Below are 21378 nucleotides of genomic sequence, written 5' to 3' on the forward strand. Positions count from 1 at the left end.
CACGCTACAACTTAGGGAGACTTCTCACCCTGAAAATCACAGTCAAACCATAGAGCCAAAATAGTCTAAATCGACCCATCTTCAAACCTGCTAGTTTCACACCAACAGGTACAAAAAACCTAACCAACACACACAAAAAAAATCCAAATTCTTCTCCGCTGTCCTCCAGTTCTTTGACTTTCTTCTTGGAAATGAAAGAGAAAATAATGATCTTGGCTGAACATCTGTGTCTATTACTTCCATAGAGAGAACCATCAACTTAAACATCTCTCTACCCTCTAACAAACTTGTTCAAGGAATAATTTATTTGATGTTTCCCTGTCTGAGGGATGCAGTCTTAGAACAGATGTTAAAAAATAAACAACCCCCCCCCTAAAAAAACCCCTTAACAGTAACATGGGGGTATGGCAAAAAAAGTTCTAATTTCTCCCCTCAACATTCTGATCTAATGTCTCTTTTTCTTATTAACTACTTAACATTTAAGTATCCTTAAAATGCTGCAAAATAGACTGTTCTATCTTAGCCATAGACTCTTCAGACATTGGCAAGATCACACAAGTTGCAGGAAAACCTCAAGTATATTTTGACACACACTGGGCCAGATAAAAATGATTCTTCCACGCGTTTACAGGGCAAGTGACATTATTTCAAAGTTCTGGAAGGGAGAGACAACTAGTAGCCTCCAGGAAGTGCACAGACTTGCCAGTAGTACAGCATTTTGGCATGATACTCCAAGCTGTGGACAAGCCTGCCTTCTGATAGCACTCATCAACTCTAGTAACAACACAGGGCTTCCGTTGGAGCAGTAACTCACTGCTTTGAGCGAGTTACACGTACTCCGAGATACTTGTCCTCCGTTTGTATGTTCTTTACTGTTAAATCAGCAATGTTACGTTTTTTCTATGCTCTGCTTAGTATTACAACAGTGTGGCAGGAAGTTTGCTCTCATCCATTCAACAGGCAGGTGATCTGAAACTATGGTTTGCAAAGATAATGGAGCTACTGCAGAAGCTGCCATGAAGATTACTGCCAGCCCAGAGAAAACAGATTTCAGACACGCTTTGGGGTTTGTATGTGTGATTTGAAAAGAAAAAACCCAATAATTTTTAAGCTTTTAAAATTCCATTTGCACAACCTAGTATCCTAGAACTTGAACAATCAAAGTATTTGAAATAATTCTATTTCAAAGCACAGAGGGAAAGAGAAAACAAGAAAAACTGAAACCCCACTGAAACTCCCCTAAGTCAGGTTTAAGAACTGCCATTCAGAAAAAAAAAATTATATTGCAATACTGTCATAAAATATAATAAATTGTTTCTCTTGAAATAGCAGTGGACCATTTGGTAGAGCTAGAACAGTAAAGCAATCAGCTCATGGTATTTTTGAGAAATCAGCTACAGCTCAGGCCTTTAATTCTGCAAAATGCAAACATAACCTGAATCTCCATCCAGCAGGTCAGTCTCACCTGGAGTACATATGAAGTACTGTGCAGAACAAGTACTTCTGAGCTCAGCCTTAAAAATGTGAAATCCTATAGTTTCCTTAAAGGTGGCAAATATTATTATTACTATTAAATTAGTTGAAATAACCATTCTTTTCTCACACTGTTCTCATGGTGAGAGGTGGTAATTTAAAATGTAAACATTTGAGCACATTTACATTGTTCTTCTAATATGTGAGAAAGAAGATGGTGTGTTTTTCAGAAAGCTCACAGATACACATGACTATACGTTTTTCATAATTCTAATATTTCTTTTTAAACAAAGACGGAATCAAATTCTGCCTAGACTTTCTCACATGCAAACCTACTGCCACACGAATAACAAGAATCATGACAGTGCTTACTCCTTTGAGTGGGATATCTTCTCCCATTTGTAAGATAAGGGTAGTAACTTCCGGTTCCACTGATGGAAGTGGATTTCCAAGGGACTTTATTGGAGCACCTAAACTGAACTGGACAGGTTTTGAAAATGCTCGGCAGTCAAACAGCTCCTGTTTACAATACATGACAGTTAATGGGCATGGAGAAATTAAGAAAATATTTTGAAAATTCATTAAACCCTTATGTTAGGACCATTCTTTTTCCTTTAGATCTATTTGCCCTTTAGTTTCTCTAGAATTTGAGCTGTTTCTTTTGGAACTGGTTTCTTCTTGGAAGCCTTTGTCATGAAACTCATGTCAGCTTGGAGTCATCTGTAAGCCAAAGAAAAGGAATTCAGGTTCACATATTGCAATTTTGTCACGTCTTCATATACTTTCACCCCTTTTAGTGCATCCTTGACACATCACAGATATTTCAATAGCTTCTCTCCAGAATGATCTCCTGGAGCCACCATGTAGCTAAAAAGCTGACATATATCATAAATTACTTTTGGTGCCACCACCCTTGGGTAGGCAACATTGACAAAGAAATTAACTCTGGTGGTTGTGGTTTTGTTTTACAATAAAGTACGTTTCAGCTAGGTTGACACTCTAGCTAGTTGGAACACAGAGACTAGGAGAAACAGGACGAGACCAGGTTAAAAGACTTTGAGATATCAGCAATCTCTCCTTTAACCTTGCTGCAACTCTTCTTTACAAGATGCCTAAGCCTCAGTGAGTTACAGCTGTATTTACATTTTCCTTTCCTTTTTTTTTGCGGTCCACATATATTACGTGCTCAGCAGCATACCCAGTTCTACATCAAGTTCTGCCAAAGCCTTAGAGGGACATAGCAATGAAAGGAAACACAGAAAACTGGAGTTCATAAATTTTTAATTACTGTAAATTAAGACAATTAGGAAATGAGAGGAGAAAAAATAATTTGCAGAGCTGAGAGGACATATCTTTGTTAACAGGTAATTTCTAACCTATGGTAGGAGGTGCCGTGTCAAATGTTAGGGTGGGGAACAGGAGAGGTTATTTGGTGGGTTGAAAGAAACAGATTTCTAACCATTGCTACTAATAAGCTGCACATACTCTTGAGACATGTTCATCAGGTTGCATTTAGACATGACTTGGTATCTAAATGGTATCACAATGACTTTTTTCTCCAAAGCATCCTTCAAAACAACGGGGGAGGGGGGAATACTTCCTTTTTTTTGTTTTGTTTTTAAATTTAACTATTAGGTGCCATATGTTAAAGCAATACTTCATCACAGCCAAATATTTAAAATACTGTGATACAACCCCACTTCTTAAGTTAAAAAAAAAATATAAGTGTTTGCATCCATCAATAGAGCATTTAGCCTGAAAATACTTTAGATATTTTTTGTCTTCTACCTACTCCAAAGTGATTGCTTTCCACAGTGTTCTTTGCTTCAAATTTTATTTGTTAAATGCACAGTTTAGGAAATAAAAGTTTGTAAAAGCAATTCTAAAATTTTCAGCCAGAATAATTTTCAAGTAGTGTCTAAAATTATATAGTATGACAGTGATTTTTTAGAAATATTCTTTTCCCTCTGCTTGCCTGTCATATTATAAGGAACAGGGAGAAAAGGGAAAAACGAAAATCAAAAGCATTAGTCACCATATGCACCATTCAGCAGATTAAGAACATAAGAAGCCCTAACCATTTTCTGAAACCTTTCTATTTTCTGGTTTCTTTCATCCTTGCAAGCCAAGTCCAGAATTTTTCTGAGGTTAAAATCATCCTGCCAAAACACCTTGAGCCAAACAATGCCTCTGACTTTAGGAAGAGCTGCACACGTATGTTGAAGAATAGAAAGTGCACTGCAGCATGTGTGCTCCAAGTGAAGGTAGGCTTCCAGTCCCTCATGAGTTATTCCTTGCAAATCCTTCTTCAACACTTCCCATTTACTAGATCACAACGTGTGACATTCTTCCCCACGCACTTGCAGGCATAACAATAGAAGCACAATAAGCTGCTTAAATTAATTTCTACAATTACTACTACAAAGAAGATAATGCACCACACTACCTGATTTAAGAACATTTTCCCTGTTTTGTGAAGATCTGTTTCTCTCTTCTATTCTTTAGTCATTAACAATGCATACATCAAAGCTGGCTTATAATTGTTATTAAAAAAAATAACATCATAGGCACTCATGGGAAGAGTTACTAAAGATCCTAAATCTTCAGAGTCAGCATTCATACTGACACACTTCGACACCTCAGAAGAGGATTTACATATTTTAAGACTCTTGTCAAAGGGCTATTCTTTGGAACCTTATAACCTAAACATGTAGTTTTGTCTACAGTAGTTTGACCACTTCTCTAATATGCTTGCTACATTGATCCCAACTGTTTCCAAGATAGAGCTACAGCACGCATACTGCCATTTCACTCTCTCCTGCCTGGTACTGCATCTGCAGTTCCAAAAACATTACATGCGACAAACAGTTAACCATATGTTCCACGGTTCCTTTATTTGTTAGGGAGGCATTGTTTCAGAGCAGATACAGGAATTTAAGATGGAAAGAATTCACGTAAACATATTTGCCTGCAACGATATAGTTATTTAGATCAAGAACAGTAAGAAAAATCCAATACAGCAGGATGAAGGTGGTTGAGCACCCAACACCAACACATAACCTGTAGTTCAAATTCTTACCTAGGTAACATTACTAACACATACTCCTCAGGGAGTTACATTCCGAGATACCTACTCGGTTTGAAACACCACAAAAAGGAAATTAATTTCAACAAGTGGGTCTGGAAAAGTTCAGCACTAGAGCTCAGCAGCAGCAAATGCGGTGGCCCAGTCAGAGAGAGGCAGCGGTACACAGGTCAAGCGTTCATTCCCCCAATGCCGATCGTGTGTGTTCCCCAGAGACAGCTACAGTAGGATGGTATTGACAAGCACCAGTGATGTACACCTCTGATCGTATATTATACGGAAAAAGTTGGATGTTTTGGACCTTGCTAGAGAAAGTGAAATCTTTTTTCAGATAGCACATTGTAAATTACATTTACTGACATGCAGAGAAACCAATGCTTTTAGAATCATCACGTTTCTGATGAGATCTCAGCTTTTCTGCTAACCTGGTATTTCATTTTGGAGGAAGACTCCAGCATCCTTTGACATGCTAAGTTGTGCTGAAGGTTTGGCTGCATGTGTGTAAAATCTGACCTTCTTCTGACTGCATCTGATCTCCGTAAAGATTACATAAGAGACTGCTTCCCTTTTGTCAAGGGACTTCAACTCCCTGGTTTATCCCTACGGTGAAAAAATTCAGTTTACAACCACAGAAAAACATTTTATTATCTTCAAAATAGAAAAAATCTAATAACTGAAAATATTAATTATTGCAAAATCTTCATTTTACATGCAATTAAAATGTTTGTTGAAAACATAAGCCAAATATTATAATAGAATTAAAAAAATACATTTGTGCTCGTTTTCACAGAAATTGTCAAAAGAAAATTATTTTGATTTCAACAAACCCATGTCCCTTTGTTGCTTTAGAAGCAAATGGAGTATTGGTAATAGTGGCTCAAGAGCGAGCTAAGAAAACAAAAAAGAAAACAACTACTGTTAATATGCTCCTCTGCATAACTTTGAACACAGCAGGTAAAAAGGCAGAAGAGCAAAAACACAGAACATGTTTTAATCTAGACTCAATTAAAAAAATGGTTTGGACCGAAAGTTATTCTTTATGTCTTCTGGCTAAACATAAGGCAAGATTTCCAAATTTTAACAAGTATGCTTTTCAACTTGTAATTAGTTAAAATTGTATCAAAATTATACAAAAACCAAAATTATTTTAATATAGTTTAATTTTAAAATGTGTATAAATTTTGAAAGATGTCTTTTTTTGCCATTTGTTCTAGCCAAAGTAAAAATTTAGCCCTCATTCTTCAAAAGGAGGATTTTCAGCATACGTATCGACTATAATTTTCACACTGAAATTCATTAAAAATGTCTGGTTTGGTCAAGTGGTGGTTCTTCCAAATAAAATGCAATATAATTCTGAATACAATCAGGTTGCAACGCTACCACAACCAACCAGTACTTCCCACCTACCCTGCACTCCTAGAACAAAGATTATTGAGAGCCGAAATAAAAAAGCACAGCCAGGATGAAGGAGAATCTGGGTTTACCTGGTACAGAAAGAAGACAATGGAAATTTATGGTAAGCTATCCTGATTCAGGATACTACAACAAGTGTAATAAGGGTAGCTGCTTTTCAATTTTGTAAAAATAGCCATCCATTTTCTGTACTAATATACGTAAGATACTTCAACACCTCATCTAATCTGCTTAAGACAACAGTTTATCAGCCTGTTGAAAAAAGTTGTACGTCAAAGTTGTCATGAAAGAAGCAGAAACGACAATTGAGCTGAACTTTTTTTTAAAAAACAGGTGTATGCTTACGAATGGCACCGCTGGAAATCCATAGGCTTAAAGGCAGGCATGCTTTTACATACTTTGCTGTTGGATAAAATTGCTTGTCTGATATCACTAAGCCTTTGGAGAGTGGCTATTCCACTTCACATGGATGCAGCCCTGCACAGATCACACACCCAACAGAGGGGACACTGGGGGCCCCACTCCCAGCTACTAACAGTCCCAGGCAGCCTATAGGGCTGTCTCAGGGTCTGTGCTTTTTTCCTAGCTTATAAACTGCTCACCTCCTTGAGCACAACCCTGGAAAAGTTTTACAGCTCCAGTCACACATGTTTCCAAGCACAGTCCTGGTTTCTATTACAACATTTTTTTAACTTTTTTTTTTTTCCAAGGGATGTAAAAATGGAAAGTCATTCTTTCGTTAGCAATATCCTCCTCTCAAAAATCGCCTGTTTTCTTTTAAACTTCTAGTCCCATTAATTCATCAACAGCTCCAAGTACAAGTCTCAAATATCCTACATGCAGAAAACCATAGCTAACAGTGTCTAGAAATAAATCAATCATAGTATGCTAGAGCTGTGAAACCTCCCCTAAAATGCACTAGAAATCCCTAGTGGAGGGAATCAAAGTCTTCAGAGCATGTCTGCTCATTTCCCACCTCTGCAAGTCACGCCAGTATAATGCTGAAGCAGTTTTCTCCAGCTACTCAGTTTAACTTCTCTTAGTAAATAAGATGTTCTAGAGCATGGGAATCCGCAATTCCCCAAGGAGGAATAAAAAGGGGGTTGAGAAGGGAAAGAAAAGATCAGTTTCATACAACACATTTTGTAAGTCTCAGAACCTGGTTTTTATTTGCTAAAAATGGAAAGCTGAAGCTGCCTTTGAGATAGTTATAAAAATATAACCTATCAGTTTCTCTTGGCTCTTGTTCATTAAAGGCTGAGGCTTTTTTTTTTTTTCCTCCCTTTCCTTTAAGTTAACTGCTCTGCTGCAAAGGGCATTAGAAATAAGGATTTCATTTCAACTGAAGACAAAGCAAAAAGCTTTCCTTAATTATGTTGGTGATTACTTGAACAATCCTCCATTTGACAGTACAGTTGTACTTAAAGAGAGGAGAATATCTTCATTACACTGAAAAAAGGAGGAAGTGTGTTTTTTCTGGCTTAAAATTGACAGACTATGAGCTGGACATAAAAACTTCACTTAAACTCCAAAAGTTCAGATAAACTTTCTGAAAATACCAGGTTTTTCCCTTGCACAAATATCTGCTACATAATTCGTATTTTATGTTCTTTCCAGGAACTCCTTCACCTCCCAGGGACAAGCTAACCTCAAACCACAGGAGCAACAGTGTGCTATAGTCTCCATTACTGGTTCCATTTGGATATCTGCTCTATTGTATTTCTATTTGTATTACAGAGGAGTCAGCAAAAAGTCATAATGATCCTGACACATCTGGCAGTGCCAGAGGTGCAATATAGCAAGAACACTTACGCAGCTTAAAAGCAAAGGGAAAGAAACCACCATCGCAAGCCCCAGCTGTACAAGGTAATGCCATAAAAGCTGCTGTGCTAACAACCGGATGGTGATGATTGCCATCCAGATAACAAATCATCATCTTCCCAGGTTTAACCTTCAAAATAATTTCAATATTCATTCTTCAGCCACCCTTTTTAACCGTGTTTTCCAGACGGGTGACTCAGGGAGGTTCAGAGTCAGATCCTCCTTTTCCTGATGGCAGAGGAAAACCCCAGCTGGCTGTAGTTCCATAGCTAACTGGGCTCATCTGGTTATCAAGCACACTGAGCTGGACCCTATTCCTGAACTGATAATCCCAGACACTTTCCAATGTCTGGCTAGATTTGGGTAGGCTCCCAGAAATCAAGCACAAGACAGGAATAATCATCTTTTGAACACTGGGAAACAAGGGAAATAGAGACTTCATCAAAAGGTTAGCCAGGAACAGCAGTTTCCCTGTAGTGCTGAGCACTGCTTTTCTACTGCAGAAGAACAGGTCTTAGCTGACAGCGTCGTGTATTAAACCACAGCCACCGGCTCAGTTACGTTCACAAGTTTGAGATTTATCTGGTTTCATGGAGCATTAAGTTTCTCTACTTATACAGAATATAAAAAGTCCATTTGCTCTGTGTCACGTAAGCCTGCTCCACCAAAGCACAGACAGATTTTCTTCTTTACAACTCCCATCACAACCACCGGCGTGTTCAGAGCCCACCCGCTGGCACGGCAAGGGCACCCCGACCCAGGGGTCCTGCAACCCAGCAGTCACCCTGCACTTCCAAACGAAGCTCATTGCTTTTCGACACCTCATTGCAGCTAACCATGCTATGTGACGCAAAGGAAACAGAGAAAGAGCTCAGCTCAAATACTCCAAGTTACACTATTTAATGAATTTTGACTTAAAACCTTTGACCTGAACCAGCCACAAACAAGCCTTTAATGTATTAGCTACCAAATCATACCCTTCACGTTTTTAACTATGTCTTTTCCCACAAACTTATTTGATTGTTTTAAGATTAAAAACTCAACAGTCAGCTGCCATTTAATGATTTCAATTAATAGCATTTTCTAAACAATAGCATGTATGAGTAGTGGGAACTTAGGTACAATTAAACTTGCTCATTATAGAGCATTGCAAGCTTGTTTACTGTAACTGCGTTAAGTAATTTTTCCCTTCTGCTTTAAAAATAAAAAGCCTCATTTACATCATCCCCAATGGTCCAATTTCAACCACAGTTTAAAGGATAAGATTTTGAGGAAGAAACCATGCATTGTGCTAGCAGTCACAAGACTTTTACAATACAGATAACCTGAACATTTTTCTATAACAGAGCAGGCACGGTTCCACCATAATTGCTGTCAACAGCACAACCAACCATCTTGCCTCAGAAAAACACCACTCCGCTTTTGTTTTCTGTATTAGGTCTACATTTGGGGTCGGGGGGTGGGGGGAAGTAGGGTAAGGTATCAGATCCTGCTGTCTATCCCTCTTCAGTAGCTCAAGTGCGTGTACTGAAGTACAAGTATCTCAAGCTCTACAGCCAAGAAAATTCACTTTGAGTTGCTCTCCATTACACAGCACCCAAGATCTATCCCTGTAACACTCTCCTAAATACACATATAGAAACATGTATATAAGGAAAAAAAAATATGCATGCACATCACTACATTAGAAAGTAAGGACAGACATTTTTATTTCTCAAGAAATAACTCCTTGACCAACTTACCTACAGAAGCTCCTCTCCTTGTGATCAGACCTCCACAAAAACAACACCACTTGATCCCTCAGCTTTTTAAAGGAAAAACCTGAGCCCTTTCCCTCCAGGTGAACCTCCTAATAGCTGCAGCTGATCTCACCCTGCCTTGGTGGGGGAAAGGAAAAGGGCTATCAACCTCTACTGATTTTACCTGGCTTAAAGTCCCAATCTAAGCTAAACTTTTCATGCTAAAGCTTTTTTACCTGAAAGCCTTCCAATGTTCAGAAAATTCAAACTGAAAGTTCCCTGTAACACCATTACCAGCCCAGACTGTGTAATTTCTTACTTACTGCGTAATGTTCAAGATTTCACACACCAGCAGAGAACCACATATGCTCTGCTCTGTCTATATGCAAAGTTCACTGTATCTTCCACTAGCATCACAATCAATACTCCCTCTCTGTATGTATCGGGAGAAAGGGGCAGTTAGTCCACCTTCTATGGAAACCAAGCCACTTTTAACAAAAAAAAACCAACCCCTACACACATTTATGAGACTAAAAGTAGTATGGCTTAGTAGCCTTGTGGTTACTGTATTCCATGAAATGTGAAGCCTGAGGTTCCAACTATGTCATAAATATCTTTCTTTGTACCCAGTGACATCTACCATAAAGAACATCTAGGGCAGGGGTCCTCAAACTTTTTAAACAGGGGGCCGGCGCGCGGATGAAGTGGCAGGAGGTCATCTGCGGCTGCTTGGTTTCCCCCCCCCAACCCCGGCGGGGTGGGGGTGGGGCAGGGGGGTTCTGTAAATACCGGGGGTCGGATTGAGGACCCTGGGGGGCCGTATCCAGCCCCTGGGCCATAGTTTGAGGACCCCTGATCTAGGGCTTGATAGCAATAAGCTGTTGTGGAACCCTGCAAATTGCCTCCCAGCAAAATGCACTTCAGCAGTGTCCTCCTTCTTACACTATTTGCATTAATTTCTGCACAATAACAAAGCTTCAGGAGGTTTTCATGTGGAGACACACTTCATTGCTGCAGTAGGGAGGAGAACTTAATACAAATGTTCTATTCTCAAGAATGAAGATTATAACCAGTAGGAATTTACATAAAATGTGGTAGCAGCACCTTTTTCTATGATGGCATCACTTGTTGGTTTGTTGTTTTTTTTTAAAAAAAGACACAGCTCTTCTAAAAAACTATAGATATCTACATTTATCATACCCTTTGGCACGTAAATCTCTTTTAGACTCATGTCAACCACTTCAGGTCTCCACATTCTGAGTGTGGCAAGAATTCAGTACTCCTCCTGACCAGTTCTAAAAAGCCTGTTTTGATTCAGTATTTGGAGTATCTACCATATCCATGTATATGGGAAGCAAAAAAGGTTCCTAACTGTGAGAGATTTCTACCAGCAAGGCCAAAAGTTCAGCCAAAGCTGTAGGTATCAACATCCATTATTCAGCTTAGTACTTCTTTGTCAGAAATTGATGTTAGAGGTCCAATTGCCCCAGCAAAGCAAACAAAATCAATGGGACAGAATCTGTTCATTTTCAGAAGACTGAACTCCAATTTGTCTGTAAGTTCAGAACAGTTAGATTCAGAATAAACAGTTAAAAATAAATATTAAATTTTAAATGGACATATTCTCTAGCCTACCATAATCGAGGAACTATAGCGATGCAACACTGGGCTAGAACTGATGCAATAGTAAACTGGGCCTTTAAATCACACCTTCTTGCCATATATCCATGTATTAAAACTGCTCTATTGCTCCATGTTCATAAAGAAAACTTCTTAAAAATGTAAAAAGTACTTAACTTATTACTCTGCAAGTGTTAGGGTGACGCATTACAATGAACGTACAAACTAAGAGCGAACACACAAACTCAGAGTAAGAACAAAGGCGTTTCTTTCGTCAGAGTAAAAACAAAGGCATGTTTCTCTCTGTTATCCATACTGTGTAGCCTGATCATGCAGCTGCAAAAGAAAGATGGGTAACATTAGGGGATGTTTGCAATGCGGTGCAATTCTTTCTGTACCTACAGATACATGTGTAGCTACTCGGTGTGCATATATTAAATCTCATTAACTATGACAGAGATATACACAAAGAACATGTTGTATATACCATACCTATTCAGAGAAGCGCTGCCAGAAATTCTCAGAAATGCAAAAGCTCTAGTCATATTTGCCATTGCAGAGCAGATCATTTCAGACTCTAGCTGCTGTTAATCTAAGCAGCTCTTCAGCCACTTTCCATGCTTAAGAACACCTCGTGTGCTGTCCCACAGTTTTACGCTGACATTAGTCAATACCTTACAAGTCGGTTCTAACAGTTCCGATAGCACTAAGCAAGATCCCATGCCTACATTCAGCGGCATTCCTCTGCCCCCAGCCTGGCTTGGCATGACCGCTCCCTTGGTGCCACCCTTTCGAGCCAGCAAAGCAAGGAAGTGAGATAGAATAGAATACCTGATCAGATTATTCACTGAGCTCTTTTCAAGCAGTGAGAGAATGAGAGCCTGGAAAGAAGCTGGAGCATCCATTATGTTTTAGATATTTCAAAGGTGTTCTAAATTTATCATGCTTCAGAGTTTTTTGATGTCTTTTTCTGTACTATTTTGTAGTTTTTAACTCTAAACCCTACCTATATATTTTATAATGTTCCTTTTATGATAAAAGAAAATATAACAATTGGAATTTGGTATTTACCTGAACAAAAGTGATCTGAAGTTGGTTTAGAGGAATCTAAAACTTATTATTAAAGACTAAATTCTCTGCTTCTTAACTTGGCTCTTTAGGGCTCAAGTTTGCCAATGGATAGCACAAACCTTATCAATTTTGACCACTTACCACAATTATTTAAAACCAATGACATTTCTTAACGAAATTGAATATGAGCGAATATTTGCAAGAGGCGAGCTTACAGCTACCTATTTTGAAATGAAAAGGGTTTTTTCTTTGTTTTTAACCCTTTCAAATATTTATATAGTTTCCTGGTAAAGATATATAGCATATGAAATAGGTGGTGATGTAGTGTGTAATTAAGATTTTATTCGATCTCATTTGAATGAGTTTCATAATTCAGGTACTCATCAAGACTCCGATTAGATATATTTTCATCAAAATAATAATAAATAATCTATTTCACTTTGTGGTATCTTGTTTGTGAGCAGCTTACAGTTTCACTATATTGTTTATTTCCAGTTATTGATTCCATATAGTCTAAGCAAATTTATTCCTATAAACCTTTTATTTCCCCTGCTAAGTTTTTTATTTATAACATAAGAAATGTGATCTGAAGAATCATAGCTCACAGAGTCAAATCCTGATATGATAGTCACCATCATGAATTCCAAATTTACTTTCTATGAGGGTTCATTGCTGGATAATAGAGTCAGAAACTCCACAGAAATCTCCTGCCAATCCATCATGTAGGGAATGTATTCAGAAACTAGAGATAGGGAGTAATAAAAAGCCTTAAGATAGGTGAAATATTGTCTCCTAAAAATATGCTGATGTTAACACAGATAGCACAAACTAAGTTTGCCAGAAAGTTAATGTAAACAAGCACTAAAAACATGGGGTTTTTTTTCAGGCAAATGACCCCATGCAGGTATTGCTGCTGCCAGCACCATGCCGGGGAGCCTTGCTCAGTGGCAGCAGCCCTGACGGCAGGGCACAAGCAGAAGTCCCGAGACTTTTCTCTCTTCTTCTATTGGCTTTTTTTTCTTTTAGCCCTGATAAATTAGGTGCTGGGAATATCTGGTGGCTGTTGGGACACAAGTGGGAAGCGTGAAAGGCAGGATGATGATGAATTGATGCTTTTATTGATGCTGTAGGCATCCCTTGCTTCCCTCCCCACTGCCAGGGGCTCCCCTGGCTTCCTCCAGGCCCATTCCTGGGAAGCAACGCTGCAAGAGCCGCTTAGGCTCAGCGTTTCTCAACTTACTACAGTGCTGCTGGATACTAAAGCAGTTGGTGACTGGTAATACTGCGGTTCTTGCAAAGCCCCATCCCCCCAGTCACGAGAAATCTGGTTTACATTAAAGTATTCCGTCTAATCCTTGCACATTCCTCGCCTGCAGAGCCGCCTTCTCCCCAGTGCTCCTGTCTGTGAAGCCGAGACCAGGAAACTCCTTACACGGGTATAATAAGTTCAAGCCTGGAATTTCAGCCTGGCCACTGGTGTGTGAATCAGAGTCAAACTTTTGAACTGTGTGTTTCTCATTGAAGCTCACACCTGTTATTTGTTTAGCTATGTAAGATACTGACCCAATTCAACCGGTAGAAAAACACTTCTCCTTTGAAGACTCTGGTGTAATTTATTTAGCTATTTCTGGCCAGTTCCTGAGAAACATGATACATGACTGAAGGATTTAAATAAGCTTGTTCCAATTTATATGATTTTCCATTATTAAGTATGGCACAGAAAGAGCAGGATTTCCAATGTATTCTGCTGTCTGTGTGTCAGCCAGAAAAAGCCACGTCTTCTGTGCAAATATAACCAGGCAGTAAAGGCCATTAGCAGCCCTGCCATGGTGAGGCATACAAACTGGAACTGAAAGGATGGGGCTATAAGTGTTCCCAAAATATCTCATGGAAGATATTAACATCTGCAAAGTATGCCTGCTTTTTCAATGACAGCAGCAGCTTTGGCTGAGGATCCCTATGTTGCTCCTAGCTTGAGAACTTGATATGCATCTTGTAACTTGCATCCACAACGTTCGTATCACAATTTGTATCACAAAAACACATTGACCAGTAAAATTGGAGGGCTCTGAGTTCCCAGGTCAGAGCTTTTATGATATCTTGTATGAAATACCCTTCTGGACCTCTTACTTTTGTAAGATTGCAGCCTTTTATAGAAAAAAGTGGGACTGGATGAGAATGAAAATGCTTCCAACTTGGAAAATATATACATCATCTATGTTCTTGAAAATTGTTTTAAAAGGTGAATATCCTGATGATAGAATTAGCCAACATATGCTAGACAACAAAAAAATTGTCCCTCATTATTTTCAAATCCCTCTGAACAGCTACTTTGAGAACCATTCCTTTAAACGAAGCGCTTACCCTTCTTTTAAACACCTCGGTGTGTGAAGGGGGTACTTTTTCTTCTTTACAGCAAAAGCAAAACCAATGGCGCAGACATTTACACAAATAAGCATAGCTTCAGAACAGAGTTTTTTGTAAAATAAAACCACAAAACGTTAAAAGAAAATAGAGCAACAGGCATCAGCAAAGACCTAATAGCCACTTTGGATCCAGGCTTCAAGTGTTTTCCCAGGGAGCTGGCAAAAAGACCATCCCTGCAGCTTGGCAAGATGTCCCATTGACAAAGGTAGCACTTCAGCATGAAAATATCTTGTGTTTACAATGTAAGTAGGTCACAGAGGCACATATTTTTCACTAACTTTGTGCATTTTAAATGGTCCTCCATTAGCATTTAGGGAGGATTTGTCTACTTAGAAAATAATTAATTTCTATGACATTTGATATCATGATCAGAGGAATCTCTTTTGTAACTATGAGATACTGATACATGGTTGCATTTCTGAAGAAGATAAACTGATTAAAACTAAGGAAATTACTATTTAAGTATGCTTACACAAATCTCACTGCCTGCTGAAACAATCAGTAGTGTCTTTTCTCACATATGAATGAGAAAGGATGCAAAGTCTAGAGCATTCAGTCCAGAGTTATATGCACACTACGTATTTTAATTCCTTTTATTAACTGCATTGTTGTGAAATTGACCCTAAGAAAATACTTATTAGTTGCCTCTGCTATAATTTGGCATCAAACCCACTCAGTATACTATTCTTTTTATTTGTCTTTTGCCTGGACTAAGTTCTTTCTAATTTATTGCTGTATATCATTTGCAATAGGATCCTTCAAGTTTCCTCTCTTAACTCATGACACCTGTTTTTTGTTATTTTAAAGACAGACACAGACACTAGGGCATTCACTCCACACATTGTAAAAACACTTTTAAAGGGTGGCACATACATGCGTATAAACAGAAACAAAAAGCCTATTCTGTTCCCAAAAACTTCAGAGTTTAATAGAGTTGGGCGACATGGAAGAGGCTGGGGCTTTTGGTTTCTGTGTCCCTGCCCCTGCACCGTGGGGTGACATGTCACAATTTAATATTGCAAACATGTACAATATAGAAAAGAATCATTTCTGATTCTGAGCCCCCGAGGTCAGTGAGGGCTAAGGAGCCCAGCGGGACGCAGCTGGGAGCCATTACTGCCCCCGGCCCCGCCACTGCCAGACCATACCTGAGGATTATACGTGTGCCATTTGAAAACCCATTGCATTTAGTGGGAATAAATTCTTCTAAATTCATCTATGATTTTAAGGTGAAGGTTTGAGAGTATCTCTAACAAATATCGGGATAGGTAATGTCATTCGTTTTACATTTTTTGATTTATTCACATTAATGTTATGGAATCAGTCCAAAGGATTTACCTAAGCCCATGCAAGGAAAGCTCTGTTACCAACCCAGAAAGACATGTCCAGTCAAGTATAAAAAAAGATGTTTCTTGCCCAATTTTACCCTGCATGACTTGTCTACATTTTAGGGCGTTCTCTAGTTCGTATTGAACCAGACTTTTAATTTGTTGGTATATTAAAATTACTGGGAGGAAAGTTACCTCGCCAGTAACACTACCCTCTGTGCAGCACTGTCAGCCATCTTGCAATGTCACATAATTCCTTTTGAATTTTAAATATGAACAATGCCAGAGGGCAAGCAATAACATTATGGATGCATGTGGTTTTTGTCTGACAATAAAAAACAGAGAAGTCTGTCATGGGCAGATAGAACACTTTGAAAATTGAAGACATCTAATTACAGTGTTATAGACCGAAGAATTATTATTAAAAATATTCTGTGGCTATAAATCATATTTTGCCCACATACAGCAAACTCTACTGAACCTCAATAAGTAATTTGAAACACAGTGTTGTACAAAATTCTGAAGTTACAGAGCTGATGTTTCCAGCTGTATATTTGTAGTTGGTCACATACTGTTTTTCTGTTGCATTATTAACACTTTCCCAGGATTTTACACCCCTTTGCTGACTTCACCCTAGCTCCACACTGCCTGTTTGGCTAGGTAATAACAGCAACAAACCCACAGGATTTAAAGGTTCTTTGTCTTCTTTTTTAGTACTTCCTAAATAACTAGAACTATATTGAATTGCTAATGCTTGATTGTGGTTTTCCTTAGGAAAGTCCTTAGGAAAACCTTAAAGAAGGAAAAGTAATGTAAACAATTCAAAGAGCACACAGAATTTGACACAGTTTGGCCAATTAGTTCTTTCTCTGCTTGACCACGGTTTTACCCATCCCTTGCAACATGCTGAGCTCCCATTATTACAACGTACTGCCATGTTCTGAGAATCTTAATACCATTTTATGAGCGCTACAGTGTCAATATAATATCACTTGGGTTAATTTTCCCTTCAGTAGTCAGTCACTACCTAAGACACGGCCATTATTTTCTCACTGGCAATAATCAAAGGAGATAAGAGTTTGAAATTCTCATTTAGGTATTTAAGAACTTGAAAGTGTATTTAACTTCAGGCTTGATTAGTAAGCCTATGGACTTCAGTGAGCAACAGAAAAACAAACTGGCTGGTCTAGGGATCAAGTTTCAGAAATCCATTTTCAAAATACCATTCTTCAGAGAGCAATACATTTGTATTACAATGAAAATTTGGATAATAGCCAAAGCCTCAGCTATTTTAGGTTCCGTCAAAACGTTCGTGTATGAAAATCTCCAAAGCTTCAGTGCAGGGATGTAAAGTTATATAAGCAGCCAAGAAATTATAGAGATTACAAGAATTGTGCTGTTATTGTGTTACTTAGGATGCTTCCTTTAAAATTTTTTAGCAAGGAGACTATCTGCTTCTTTAATACGGGCTTGGGCTGAAGAGAAGTCTTTGAAAAGCAGAGGTAAATATGACTGTTAAAGATATTTCACATACCCAGGTGATTTCCTATCTATGCCCTAATTACGCAGAAGTGCAATTATGTTGTGTGAAACTACACTTAGACCCCTTTAAAACATGGGTTATAAACAAACAAAAGATCCATAAGTCTGGAATTTCATAACTGCTGCAAGACGTACTATAAAAAGCATAAATGTGAAGAGAAAATTTAAAAGATAATGTTTCCTTTAAAGGTCTCAAAACAAATACTTCTGACTGTTCTGCAAAATACATGCTGGGATATCAAAAGCAAAAATTACGTTCCACAGAAAAGGCAAAAATCTCTTTAAAAATTATTGTGCTTTGGGGAACCGAATTTGTGACTCATTAAGAAGCCTGATTTTCATAAAACATTAATTGTCCATGCACTGAAAATCAGGCTGCTAACAAAATTTTAAGTTTTTCTGAAAATCAAGAGTACTGAAACTATCAGGTGACTTTTGAGAATCTACAAAATATAAAAGTATCTTAAGGAAGCTTTTATTGTTTATTGTTATTTTCCACTAGTGAAACTTGAAAAAGTATAAGGTACATTCTACAAAACAAAAAAAAACCCAACACCACAAAACAAACAAACAAAAAAGCCAAAATTCAATATGGAACTAGGAGTGGGCAACCAATTTATTCAGTGAATTTTGCCCTTTTCCCTTAAACTAAGTATTCACACATATCAAAACAGTTTTTATCATTCATACTGTTCTCTAAATTATTGATAAAACCTTATTTCAGCCAGTTTTGGGTTTGTTTTTTTTTAATTGAACAGTTAGTATGTAAATGTGCATTTTGTTGCAAAAGTCAAATGGGCATTTTGGACTTCCCAGTTGGATATTTGAAACTTTCAGAGAAATCGGAAAATTAAAGGAATGAAAAATGCTGGAAACACCTCATATGAGCCACAAAGTTTCTCAAGAATTTCCACAATATCTGCTCATCAGCTGTCATATTTTGGCCAAGAATCATAGTGTGCATATGAAGGTTTTATGAAAACAGATCATCACAGATAGTTTTGCAATTGTCATCTGTGTTTGAGGCCAGAGACGTGATGGCCTAAGCCCTTTATTCAGTATTCACTAAGGCAAGTTCAGGTCTAAAAACTAATGCTCAGACCTATAGTATACGAAGGAGGGAGTGGGCAGAGTGGATAGGAAGTTAAACACATAGCCATCATGAAAAAAGCAACCAACAACAAATACCACCAACAAAAAAAGCCCATAATTCTATGTTTAGAAAGGCTTGGTATTCAACAGACTGACAATTTCAAATGACAAAGGAATATTTTCCCTGGAATTATGCTGAATCTGTGTGAGATGATGACCCATACGGTATATGATGTATATGCCTCATGATCTTGATTTAGCCAAGAACACTAAGAAGAATATTTATGCATTTTTCCTAGAGCAGAAAGGTAAAACATACTCAGTTATTTTTTATTGTATAAAATGATAGCTGCTGATGGGTGAGATAACATAAAACTGAACCCTAGCAGGGGAGGAGCAGCACAGTGCAGACATTTTCTCCTACAGACACACATGTAAAAAATATGTATTTAAAAAATCTGTTTGTTTTGCAGTTCTCATTTCCCAGAACCAAATATTTCAGAGATGTTTGCTTTGGTTTCCAAATAGCTTACAAAGCCCAGGCCTTGAAGGTTTCCAAACGGAGCAGCAAAGCTAGTCAGTGATATTAATGTTTGGTTTCCTTCTCTTTTAAATACTTATTATTTTTTTTTCCTAGAGCAACATTTGGATAGAAAGACTACAACGCTTTTTTTGTTCACCCTTTTTCTTTGTTTGATAACAGATACTTTCAGAATCAGAAGATGACACAATCCAAGAAAACATCCCGCCTGCTCCAGAATCAGCCAGAACTATCAAAACAATTGAAGTCACTGGATGATAGATCTGCCTTTGGTCTGATATATCAAAGAAGAAATACTCAGTGTTTCATATTCAGAAGCATTATTTTAACAAAAATCAGCCAATCAACCACCTCAAGAGATATGACACACTGAACGGTACAAACCTTCATCTCCTAAAGATTTCTGAGGAGGATTAGAGATCACATTGGACTTTGAAAGAACAGACCTGTAAATGGTTATGTTTAATATCAATTAGGTTTAGTTATGGTAGAGTTAGACAACCTCTTGATGGTCATTTCTAAATTTCATGGCTATGATTCAGCAGAGAAAACTGAAAGGATATTAAATAGGCAAAGTAATGAGAAACAAAAATGACTTGGTAAATGTTGTGCAGATTTGTACACACTTTCTCCCATAGAAAGGAGGAAAATCAGTTCTGAACTAAAGTACTTCCCACATAGGGCTGCTCACAGAAATAGTAGGAAAACAATTTGTCAAAGCAAAACCTTTCCATAGAAATATACTGGGTGCAATAAAAACTGAAGAGAATTTCCTAGTTTTTAACTTAATGCCGAAACAAGACAGTTACTCCAACTCTCCATAGTTAAAAAATATTTTGGTGAACAAATCGAGGGGAGCAATGATAGATGGCTCAGCTCCTGGCTCTGAGCAGGGATCTGGTTCCTGAGGAAGCACTTCCATCAGCCTGCTTCTGTCTCTAGCACTGTCTGCACTGACCTGCTATCATCAGTCAGAGATCCCAGGAAGCAAAACACTCCCAGCACTGAATCTTTCACCATTATAAATACTAGCTTGCTATTCTGCTGAAGGTGGATATGGAGACATATGTTTCATTTAGAAGTATTTCCCATTGTGTTGCCTAAAACTTAAAACATTCCATTATAGTTTGAAAGTACACTTCATTAAGAATTTTTGATACTATTTCCTTCCAGGTCTCAGGCGTATAACCACCAAATGACTAGTTCTGAGATACACAGGTATATCAGTCTGAATGCTAGCTCCATCTGACTTCTGGAGTCAAACAATGCATGTTATGGTAAAAAAGGAAATTCAGGTCATACTTGTATTGACTATTATTTATGATGTTATAATGAAGTGTCCTGACTCCAGTTCTCAAAACATATTCTGGATGCTCAGAAGCACCTTTCTGATGACATCATGCTTCTTCAGCAGTATTAAAAGGAGGTAAAATACATTCTCTTCTATTGTATACCACACACAAAAAAGCAGCATCAATATGCTGACTAGATCTACCGAAACAACAGTGATCAATATATACAGGAAAAAAGCAAGTGTGTAAATGTGTTTGGTATATAAATGCTCAGTTAGAAAGGGGTTTAATACCTCACATTCTTAAGCTATTCACTAGCATTAAGAGCTGGATTTTGAAGCACATAGGACATAAACCTTTGGTTTGAAGCCAGTATATGTATTCTTATCTGGTCCATTAACCTGTCTGTAGCATCAGCAAGAACAAATACCCAGAGACGTGTATAGCAGCAAGACAAGCACCCTATGATACTTCTCCCAGTACCCAAAAATTTGTATTCCAGGGGCTCCCTGAAAAAAAAATATAATGTATTCTCTGTATTTAGTAAGTCACAATGGATTTACCTACCATAAGTTTGTCTCGAACTGAGGTAAGTTTTCAGCACCCAGAACATCCTGTGGTTAGAAGCTCTGCACAGCTTAATTACATATGGTGTGAACAAGTTACTTGTTTGCTCTGATGTTTTTCTTAGTCACTTTGTTCCTATTTCCTGCTCATAAAAAGCACTGAACAATCAGTCTCTGTACTGTGCAATCCATGGGACACATTCTTACTTGCCTTCCCAGCTCCAGCCGTCCCTTCTCTAGGCTGGAGTGCCTTAGCCAACTTAATTGTTCACAGTCCAGAAGCCATCTCGTGCTTTTGATCATCCTTGTTGCCTTTTCCTGACCCTTTTCCAATTCTGCAATATCTTTTTTTGATGTGGCAGAACCAC

Source organism: Falco peregrinus, chromosome 14, assembly GCF_023634155.1.
Source record: "Falco peregrinus isolate bFalPer1 chromosome 14, bFalPer1.pri, whole genome shotgun sequence".
Lineage (NCBI taxonomy): Eukaryota > Metazoa > Chordata > Aves > Falconiformes > Falconidae > Falco > Falco peregrinus.